Source organism: Bufo bufo, chromosome 1, assembly GCF_905171765.1.
Source record: "Bufo bufo chromosome 1, aBufBuf1.1, whole genome shotgun sequence".
In the NCBI taxonomy this organism is placed as follows: domain Eukaryota; kingdom Metazoa; phylum Chordata; class Amphibia; order Anura; family Bufonidae; genus Bufo; species Bufo bufo.
In genome coordinates, this window is record NC_053389.1 from 181,367,878 (window position 1) to 181,379,777 (window position 11,900).

General features: G+C 39.5%; 1 protein-coding gene across 4 annotated transcripts in view; it reads right to left on the reverse strand.

Annotated features, from left to right (window-relative positions):
• TEAD2 (TEA domain transcription factor 2) overlaps positions 1–11,150 on the reverse strand; it is a 109,155-nt gene extending 98,005 nt beyond the window's left edge. For 2 of the 4 annotated variants that reach the window (XM_040432991.1, XM_040432975.1), the window contains exon 1: positions 10,759–11,146. The gene's annotated coding sequence lies outside the window, so the exon portion shown is untranslated. Of the gene's footprint in view, positions 1–10,313; positions 10,588–10,758 lie in introns of those variants that run through there. The other 2 variants (XM_040432997.1, XM_040432985.1) reach the window with 2 other exon arrangements.
• Positions 11,151–11,900: the final 750 nt, after the last annotated feature.

Below are 11,900 nucleotides of genomic sequence, written 5' to 3' on the forward strand. Positions count from 1 at the left end.
GAAAATGATCAGTCTGAAGCTGGCCATAAACATTCAATAGCGAATGATTGTTTGGCCGACATCTACAGTGCCTCTCCAATCTTCCCCATACACATACATGTTTGTCTCGGCCAAACGTGTCTGCGTATACTATGGGGAGAATGGAGAAAGCTGGTTCCAGACAGTCCCAGCAGCAGCTTATCTCCTCGGAGAATAAAAGGAAACATTAATTCAAATATTAATTTATCCTAATCCTTGTCTCCTTCCACATCATATGTCGGGGGAGAGAGTCGGAAGCTCCCCACACACATTAGGTGTGTTGGTTGAAGCTGCAGACTTGTTGTTGTGTTACTTCACATAAATCAATGGCACCAGAAGAATCTTACTCTCCAAGCCAACCATTTGTGTGCATGGATATTTTGCCCTAATCTGAAAAACCCTCCAACTGGATTGGTAAAATATTTCAGCAGATCATATAGTCAGATCAGAACATTGTGCCCATTGAGACACTATTATCTCTAGGAACAGATGAGAAGAATAGCCAGTTCAGATCTCAGTTTTGCTGCTCTGTTGCTTTAAGAGATGTGTGTTACACTGTATTGGGAAATGCTGACAATCTTGGTGCCAAAAAAGGTGTTATGTTAATACTGCACTTGCAGCAGCGCCAGTATCGGGCTGATTGAAGCTCCGGGCTGTGTATATGGCCGCCAAGCTCTCGCCTTGGGCGCTGCTAAGTAAACGGCTCAAAGATTTCATTTACTTGATTATTTCTATGTGCAAAGTAATTGAAAAAAGTAAATCATTTGTACAGATGTTCACCCTAAAAATGTACTCATTAATCGTATCGCAGACCTAAGAACTGTCTGGTCCTTGGCCCTGGAACTGCTCTATTCAGTTTAACTATGGGAAAAGGAAGGTGTCTAGGCTGCAGCCATGTAGAAAACTGGTCTAAGGCCACTTTCACATCGGCAGTATTTGGCTAGTATTTTTCATCAATATATGTAAGCCAAAACCAGTCCGTAGAAATCTTTCAATTATACATTTTCTCTATAGTTTCCACTTCTTGTTTTGGCTTAAAAATGCTGATGGAAAATACTGAGCAAATACTGACTGTGTGAAAGTGGCCTGTATGTATGGGCTGTATGTATATGACAATAAAATGCAGAACAAACATGTATTTTTGGATGTATTTATTTTGTATATATTGTATATATGTTTTGGTGGTGGTGTTTTTTTAAGTTTTTTGGCCCATGGTGTTTTTTTTAGTTTTTTTTATTGCAGCACACTCTGGCTATGACATGGTTTTGGTTTATCTTACGAATAAGACTTTTCGAAACGCGCCAAACAGCCTGTACCAAGAGAGATCTTGAGCCCTGTACTGTCCGTGTGCAACTATTAAATAAAGTGGAGAACCTGATACTTCGATAAAAAGTGAGTGCTGGAGTCTGAATTTACCCATTTTCTATTTACTGGAGCCATTGTCTTTTTAACCCAACTTGAAAAAATGTATTTGTCAATGTATGTTGCTTTCTTATGGCATTTACAGCAAGTGACATGGGGGGGGGGGGGGGGTATAGTTTCCTTTTTAAAAATGTGTGTTTGCAAAAAAAAAGCACAAAAAAAAACCATGCATTAAAAAACACAACTTGTTAAGAATGCAGCAGAAACGCCTAAAAAATATATTTAAAAAATGCTTGTAAACATTAAAAAAAGCCTGGCATGTTTCAGGCATTTATTGTACTCAAAAAGCTAAAGAAAATTCAGGTGTGAAGGAGGCCTTCGGGTAAATTTACAGAAGTTGTTTTTGACCACACAGTAAAAAATACATGAAAAACTTGTTTCTCCTCTGCTGCAGTTGCGGAATACATTTCAGAAGAGAAATTGCTGAAAACTCATGCAGAAATTGCAGTGACAAAAAAAATACCCAAAACACCATTCAAATGTTAAAAGCTGCAATATGTAAAGCAAGCCTGTTTCATACATACTATAATATAGCTACATTATGGTGCGGCACCTATAGACATCTAAGGTACTATACTCCATACATTGCCTTAGACATGCTCCATTGGAAGCCATATTATTTTCCATAAGAAGCATTGTTTCTAGGGGTAAACAGCGCCATTATATAGTTTTATATGGAGGCCCAATATGGTAGCACACTGTATTGCTACCGTTCTGGAAACCATGTGCTGCCTGCCATGCATGCTTGGCATGAAGCTTAAATTCTATTTGTCAACACGGCTACCATCAGAGCTCCCACAGTGTCAAGTATGGCAAATCTGCCTAGTGTTGCAATGATACTCCTTTCTCATTGTCACCCAGCTTTCCCTGAAATGGAAAACTCAACATGCAAAGATTTCAAGGGAAACAAATCTATCACATCACTGACAAGCAAATTGTTGTATCTCTCCCTTTCTCATATATAATATATATATATATATATATATATATATATATATATAATAAAAATTGGACTGCACTCCAGAAAGATCTTCAATAAGACAATGTGTTTTATTCACCCATGAAGTGGCAAAGAGCGACGTTTCGGCTCATACGCTTGAGAAAGACTCATGTATGAGCCGAAACGTCGCTCTTTGCCACTTCATGGGTGAATAAAACACATTGTCTTATTGAAGATCTTTCTGGAGTGCAGTCCGATTTTTATTCTATACAAGAGGGTAAGCACCTGTTGCCATACTTGGACATTGCACCCGCCTATTTTCCTTTTTTCCCTTTGGATGGTGCTGCCGGTGGTTTTTTCTATTATATATAAAAAGGCCACTAAGGTAAGGGAGCTTCTATTTGTATCAATGTGCGAGAGACTTGAAGGAGCTGTAAATCCTTCAGCCGAATCTCTTCTGAAATGTGCAGGTTGCTGTTTCCAGCACTGAAAGGGTTAACCCAGCTAATCCCCACTCATTGTGTTGGACATAAGTTTAGGCAACACAGTGTATTTATGTAATGGGGTTAGTCCTCTAAAAGAATAGGCTTTTATTCACTATAGAGGGGTTATATTTGCACCATCTGCATAGAATAGAACACAAGGAGGTCACAGCGTGGCAAAGCTCACCAGGAGTCAGTCTTGCCATTGTCATGGCAAAAAAAAAAAAATCATGGGTTTCCAATGGCATAAGAAGAATTCATATGAAAGAAAGGTGCAACCCTATACAATTATTAGGATTACAACAAAACAAATAATGCAACATTTGGCATGATGGGTGTACAACATTTACCAGTTAACATTAATTCTTGGAAAAGCTCATCTTACTGTAATAATGAGGGTGGGTTTTAAAAGTCAGTATTATGGGTGGGACTTGGTTTGACCAAATGTTAGATAATCATAGACCTATGAACTATAAGAATCATAGGCAGGGTCTAGGTGTTGCAGCCATAAAAGGGATCTTTAAATGTGCCTGTATTATGGCCACCTTGGCTTGTGAGTATAAACACTAGCCCCTTTGTCATGCAGATCCTACAGTTCATGGTCATCAGATCAGAAATAGGGTTATATAACTTAACAATGGTCTCCAACCCGTGGCCCTGTAGCCACTGTGTACCTTTAGTTGCACATGTTGGAGACCACCAAGTTATAGCATTAATTCAGCTGTGTTAGTCTACTATTATATATAAAAAAACACAGAAACTCCTAAAGGGGTATTCCCATCTAAGACAATGGGGGGCATATCACTAGTATATGCCTCCATTGTCTGATAGTTGTGGGCGCACCACCTCTGGGGCCAACACCTACCTCATAAACTGAGACGGCACAGTGAGGGAAGGTACACTGCGCATGCGCGGTCGCCCTTCATCCATTTGTATGGGGCTACCGAAAATCGCCAAGCACTTGCTCGGATATTTCTGTCAGCCCCATTGAAGTGAATGGGAGCGGTGGCCGCACAAGAGCGGTGCGCTCCCAATCATCTCTATGGGGCCGACGGAAAAAGCCGAGCTGGCTATTTTTGGTGACCCCATAGAAATGAATGGAGGGTGGCCACTCATATGTGGTGCGCCCTCCTTCACTTTGCCGGCTCAGTTTACAAGATAGGTGCGGTATCCTAGCAATGTGCCCCCATTGTCTGAGATGGGGATACCCCTTTAAGTATCACACCAACAGAATGAAAACAAGAGAAGTCAAGAACAGTCTAGATTTGTTTAATAACTGGACTTTGGTTTCCATGTTATATACACAATGGTGTTGTGATAGGGTGGGGTATTCAGAATAGATACATGTCAAGTGAATAAGTGTTAGTTTGACAGCTATCTAAAATGTACGGCCAACTTTACTTTCAAACATTGTTGTAACCATGACTTATCTAGAAATAAAAGAGTACAGGAGGGGAACATTCATTCATCTACTATGCATGAAGAAAGTGTATAAGATTCACACTTTACCACAAAACTCCAGAAGATTCATTGAATTTACTTTAAATTTTCACCCTATGAATAGTTTCCCTCCTCCTACTAGAACATGAAGATGTAAACCAAGTTTATAAGTTTCAAAACAGGAACCAGTTTTACAACTTAAACACATAAGCAAACAAATGAAGGCGCCCAATGGAGGTGACTCAAGCAGGAGGAAAATGACCACAGTCTTGGACATAAAAGCAGTTATATAAAACCTGGGATGGTAGAAAGGTTGAGGATCATAGAACTTGTTAAAAGCTGTCATGGTCAAACCTGTGGATGTTCTCAGATGGGGGAAATATCCCTGGATTGTAATATCTAAACTAATATAGACAGATCTTATATGGAAGATTGTCACCAAGTTAAGCTTGCTACAGGCAGAAGATAACCACTGCCTACCCAATCAGACATCAACCATCATCTTAATTAACTTGTCACTTAAAAGGGGCAGGGGAGGATAAGTGGTTGCCAGACCCATCTGGAGCTGCTCATCTCAAAAACATGCATTCTGTTGGATCCATTTACACCAACAGTAGCTCTAGGCAAACAGATTGTTAAAGAATTCTGTTAAAAATTGGCAAGGAGTGGCAAAGGCTAACAAAGTACAACATTACATTTCCTTGTTTTGGTTAAATCTACAGGCTTTCTCAATAGCAGAACCAAGGAACATTTATTATCTAACCAATTAATAACATTATGAAAAAGTAGAAAGATGGCAAAAATAACAAAAAATATGGTGAGTGACCTTTTGTAAAAATAGGAATGCAGGTTTAAGATTTAATCATCTCTAATTCAATAGTGCTAACTTTTTATTATGATATGACAGACGGTGACATCAACATAAAAAAAATATTGACTTCAAAAAGATAAGGTTGGAACACCACCACATATACTTCACTACAAGAATCTTTATGCACACTAGAAGAAATGTATCATATAGGAATTCTTAAAATCAGTGTCACAGGAGTCTGTTCTGCTATAATTTGCACCAAATCAATCAAATGTCGCACAATGTTTTATAATTTGGTGGATCTTTAAATCTAAGACTTTTGTCTCAAAATGTTACTTCACTTTCTACATCATCCTTTTATTGGATGAAGATTGTGACAAGTTTTGTGACTTTTCAAAAAGTCCCACTTAATAAATCTGACTTGAATCAGTTCGACAGGCTAACCATGGCCACTATCCCACCCACTTTTTGAAACTGGAGTGTGGTGTAAAAATGCAAAATCTCACAATGTTTGCACAAATAAGCTCAAAAAGTCACAAATCCCTATGTTTGCTACTTTTTGAAACTAGAATTCTGGAGAGCAGAGTTTGATAAGTTTCCCCATTATATAAACCTTTCGGTAAACTCTAGATCAAGAATTGCATGCATGGATATCTCTAATACCTTCCCATCCTAGCAAAGATTACTTGTGGACACTTCACGGACAGTTCATTGATGCAAAACCAATGAAAAGTTTTCAATGACCACCATCCCAACCTATCCACCAGGGTACAAGCTGTTGCAATGGTCACTACATTGAGAACCTTTACCACCAATGAACAGCCTTACCTATGACTATGGCCAACAATAACCATTTTCCATTTTGACCTAAAACATGATCTCGGTAGGGCTCTTGTCATATTACTATAATACATATATATGGATCTATATAGGCTCTTATAACTACTTATAAACTACTAACCACACAATTAAAAAAGCAAAAGCTTTTGGACCTCTTCTCAATACATGAATGATCTCTACATGGTTGACTGAATATAGTATTCGAGTTGTGTAATGTGACATAACATGGTGTTCAAAGCTGAGCACAAAATGGAAAGGCATAGACTCTATAATAAAATATGCCGCTGACCAAAAGAGCTGATGAATTTGTGGAGTCAGGACAAGATAAGAGATTACTGAACCCTAGAGGGAAGAGATAAGCGTCAACCAAACACTTCTACTGCCCATTTTCTGTAGGGAAAACAATAAAAATGAGTAGGTAGAATCCTATCTATCCAACACTTGTTTGCCACACAACAGACCTCAAAGGGCTTTCTTGAAATCCTCATACATTATCTTGTTGATGGGTTTTCAAAAAAAGAGCCTATAGCTGTAGCCAGTCCTGTTGTAGAACATTTGCTTTAACATGGTGACAGCCCACACCCATTTGAAAATGATATTTAATAAGGTACACTTAATTATTCAAAAACACTCAACCTACTTTTTCTACAACAAGATCAATTACAATGCACCAAGTCTTGTTAGTAAAGTAACACAAACGCATAAAATATCATTCAAAATAACTAGCAGAACAGGGTATTCAATTAATAGCAAAAGACAATGAAGAGATATGCAAATCGCACTCCAAGGCATATAAACAAGCCTTAGCAAAAGGCAAATTTACACACTGGGCCTCATGCATAAAAACTAGTGCAGACTAAAAGTTGAGTCTTGACCATAACAACTAAGGTTTAAGCTTTCAAGAATGAATGGAAAATAAAGGTGGATTTACATGGCCCGATATTCGGGCAGATTATCGGGAACGAACGTTCCCGCGAACACTCGTTCCTGACAATCTGCCCGTCTAAAGGTGCAGCTGATGAGCTCATGAACGAGCAAAACGCTGGTTCATCTGGTGAAACTGTCGTTAGTGCAGGCACCTAAATGATCATTTCTGGGCATCAGATTGTGCTGTCAATGCAGCTGTATGAGGACGATCAATCGCTGCATGTAAATGCAGCGGTCACCTCCACTGAAAGAGCAGCCAACTGTCGGGAAGAATGCTTCCTTATTGACAATCGGCTTTAGCTCAGCCCATGTAAACCTACCCTTATAATGGGAATTCAGTGTCATTTGAATTCCTAATGAATTGAACATACAGTTTTAAGATGGCTGTCTGTAATCACTGTGGTAAATAAGTACACTCGACACTTTTGGCCATAAAGTATAGGTGGTCTTACACATTAGATAGAAGTAGATTGAAGGTTGAACAGCAGTTGAATAAACAAACATCTGGTCAACAATTGTTTCGCAGATACGGCCATACACTTTTTAGTCCATATTCGCCTTTACTGTTCTTCAAACTGTGCACACGTTCAATAAAACAGGGCAATGGATGAAATATCTTTCTGGGAACCTTCTTTCAAAGAAAGATCTTTCTTCCAGGAACAAGGGCCCATTCACACGACTCAATTTTTCTGTCTGCGTCTGTTCCGGACAGCACACTTACGTTCCGTGGCCCTACAGAAAAAAAATAGAACATGTCCAATTCTTGTCCGTTTTTGCGGTCAAGAATAGGCATTTCTATTATAGGGAAGGACACTCTGATGCGCAAAATGTGAAACGCATAAGGCCGGTATCCGCATTTTGAGGATCCTCAATTTGCAGTCCACAAAAACGGTTGTGTTGAATGAGCCCTAAATGAAACAGCTTGTGTCTGAATATTGGACGGAAATTTCAAACAGGGCCGACTTCTTTTCAGAGGATGATGGTCTGTCATCTGTTGGAAAAAACTATCATTCGTAGTTGACCTTCACCTGAAAACTGATTATTTGGTTGAAAGAGTTTGTTTTCAGCAACTTTAGACTCATCTGTATGGGTACCTTAGCAAATTGAGCCAGAACTTTATATAATGTCCAAGTGGACAAACATAGGCAGCCTCTTGGAGGGGAGACCAACTTTTGCCACGAGTCATTGTATTTAAAAGGGGTGTCCATGCTTACCATAAAAAAACAATAATTTAGCCCCCAAGTAAAGCTCATGTTAGTGACCAACTTTTTTTAAAAAAAATCTAGTTTTTCTTATGAACACTGAATCTCTCCAATCCACATTATTCAACAGCAAATAAAAAGCATTAACCTCTAGAATAATGTAAAAATGGCAATAAATAAAAAGTTGTCTAGTTGTAAACTATTCTCTACAACTCTTGTAATGACTAGCGCTGGGAGCTGCAGGGGTTGCCCCACCAGTTATCACCCAGCTTTCTAGAGTCCTGAATAGCAAATATGCAGCAATATTAGAGCTTGATAGTTGTAATAACGAAAAAGCTGAATAGAATTAACGTGACAAACGATGACATTTTTTCTTCATATTCTGGGGATCCTGCGCTTTTACTTTTGATAATGTTTTTAAGACATGTTAAAAACTTATTGTTTTGTATATATGCAAAAATGACCAACCATTCCTAGGTTGTTTTCACACTGCATCTGAGGTTTTCCCATAGGAAACCTTGGGCACACGCGTTTAGCAGATGCCACTGAGTATGTGCCCATGCGGTATACATTTTTTAAAGGACGCTTCTCTGTGGATTAGCACAATATGCTGTACTACTCCATGAATCATACCACGCAGGATTCCATGGAATGGAGGCAAAGGAACATTCTTTTAGCCTCTATCAGTATAATAAAGCTTATGGGTCATTTTAGAGTACACGGCAAGAGCTTCCCTGATGCAAAGAGAAAAAGAGTATATAATGATACAGAAACAATAATAACGTGGTGTTCCAATCTGAATATAAATCACATACTAGAAAAATGAGGACCCTTAAAACACAATACTTTATTTAGATCTAGATAAAAGAGTATCCCAAACCTAACTATGGGACTTTCCTGATGCATACACTAAATGTACATGGTGGAAGCAGTGTGAAAAGAACTTATTTGAACTGGGTTAGATTATATTAATATTTTTATATATATATATATATATATATATATATATATATATATATATAGAGAGAGAGAGAGAGAGAGAGAGAGAGAGAGAGAAATTAGATTAGACAGAATTTCTCTACATATATGTAAATATTATATTTTCATTCTTATGTACACATAAAAATATAAATACATATTTTCTAAATCCACTTTTGGATCCGATCTGCGTGGAGCAACTGCACTGTTTGCACCCGGCTTCAGCAGCTATGTAGTTAAACTAGTAGCAGTGATTGTGATCACTATTCTTTGTGCAGTGATTTCACTGACCCACCCCCTCTACAGTTACACCATAAAAGACTTGTTTGCTCCCATCCACATTGTAAAAAGCGAGGGGAAAAGTGTTTCCTGCTTTTATTTACCCTGTGGATACTACAAAACAAATACAGGACAAGAGGCTCCAGCCAGCATGGCAGATCTGCAGTGCCCAAGCAGCTGAACAAAGAGAGCAAACTTTGAAAGGCAGCTCTGTTCCCTCCTTATCTGTCCTTCTCCCTCCTTTTTTTTTACCTCCCCCTCCTTCCTCCAGCGTTTTCCATGTCGGCTCCCATTTCCTACAAGCTGCTCAGCAACAGTTGGGCAATATTCAGCCAGCAATATGGCAAACACAAGATCCAAATCCCCTCCACCTCCCCCCTCCTTCCTTTCCCTTAGATTCACTCCAAGACAAAGAGCCATCAACGCCTTGGGATGCATAGGGTTAATACAGAAGTTACTGACTGCTGGGCTTTGTGTTGGAACACTAAAAAGGAATATATAAAGACTGAAGTCGAGGATTCCTTTTAGAAAGTTGGTAGACTTTCTCAAACTTTCATTCATAGGAGAGGGGTTGACTTCATAACATTTTTGAAAGTTTTGAAAGTTCTTAAAGTTTTTTCAAATCGGGAGAAAGAGTTGATTAAAGAGGTTACATCCCTGTTATTTCAAAATATAGATGCTTAAGATATAAACCTGGGAAGGTGGGACATCAAGTCATGTATAAAGTAAAAGACAAAAGAAAAAACTAAACTTGTAAGCCGTTGAGGAAGACTGAGCTGCACGCTGTGTCCTATGCTGAGGATTTGTGCTTACATCAGCAGAAAGATGGAAAAACAAAGGATCAGGACATAAATGGCTAGGGAACCGGCGCAGATCACAGACCGGAGGGGGGGTTTAAGGGAGGCCCACAGACCAGTCACGAAAACAAAGAAGTTTTAAAAAGAATCCCACAATTAACAATAAGTTATACTTACAGATAAGAGGACTCTGCATAACAAGGAAAGAGAAATTGGAGGGGGTCTTTACTTTAAACCTTTGCAAATATTCCAGTAAGTTGTATAAATATCCCTGAGTTGACCAGCAGTTCAATCACTGGGACAGAGAACAACCTATGTAATGCCAGATCCATTATCCAACTTCAATAGCCAAATCACAGGAGCAGCTAAAAAGCAGAGAAAAAAAGGCAAATGGACCCCCCCGCCCATGTTCTTGGAAAGGACAAAACGAAAAAGCCTCTCAGTTATCCTCCTCTCGAGTCTGATCCAAGCTCAAAGTGATCAGGAAGAGAGAAAGGAACCCAAAAAATGCCAAACATGCGAAAAACGACAAGGATTTCAAGCTCCCAATCCTGTGATAGACAGACCAGGAAAGAGAGAGAGAGGGGGGAAAATACACAAATCTGGAACTTTTTCTGCTTACCTTGCCAGCAGAGGGAAGGTGCGGGGCTTTTACAGTAGAACTTGGTGGCAACTAGGCAGCTATTGTGGGGTATCTGGAAGCCAGGAGAAAGGACTGAATGGGGGCAGAGAAAGGCAATCCTGGTCAGCACTTTGTAGGGGAAAGACTTGTATTTTTTTTTTCCTTTTGGGCAGCACTGAGAGGGATTGTCTCTGCCCCCTCCTCTGTGTGTGATGAAGGTCAGGTGAGGATGAGGAGGGCTCTCTGGCTAGCCCAGCCGCTGCTGTTGTTGTTGGTGCTGGTGCTGGTGGTTGGAAAGCAGGCTTGGTATTTTGGAAAGGTGACAGCTTTTCAGAGGAATCTCTGGAATGAAAGAGAGGAATGAAATTAGCTCAATGAGTCAGTTGCAGTTCAGAGGAGGAGCCTATACAGGGATGGGTGGTGGTCACCCAGATCTCCTCCCCACTGATACTCATGTAACACTGCAGTGTAAGGCAGCTGCATGGAGAACTGGTGTTACAACTTTACAAGGCTCAAGTTAGTTATTCACTTGGCCAGCTCGCTGCTCAGAAACCTCTCTACTCCATGTATTACGTCCTGGAAAATCAAGGAATTGAAAGCAGAGGGAAACACTGTGCAGTCCCGTGTAAAATGAGTTGCATTTTAAGGGTTAATCATGTTTTTAAAAGGAACTTGTTCACAAAGTCCTGTTCACACAGAGACGCATGACTATCACACAGCAAATAGCATGTTTGTACATATATTTTTGATATCATAATAAGATTTTTTCTTTAGGAAACTGATCTCATTTTTAGAACTGTTTCTATTGGAACAAAATCTTTTTTTTGACACGGAAGTAAATGGAGTAAAACACAAGGAAAATTTTAACCCAGAGACAAAAAAACACCACAAAAAAAATCACAGCACTAGCACAAATGGAAAACCAAACAACTAATGTGTTAATTTAAACTTACCGAAATTTAGCCACAGTTGCTACAGTCTCAGCTTCAGTGCAACAAACCAACCGCAGCGCCTCCCCTGCCAGCCACGGAACACCTTGACTCAGCCATAGTTCTCAAAGGCATTGCATCGAATCAGTTCCACTGCTTCCAACCACACTGCGCGCACTGATAACCACAGTTGCTCCAATTAATCACAGTGCC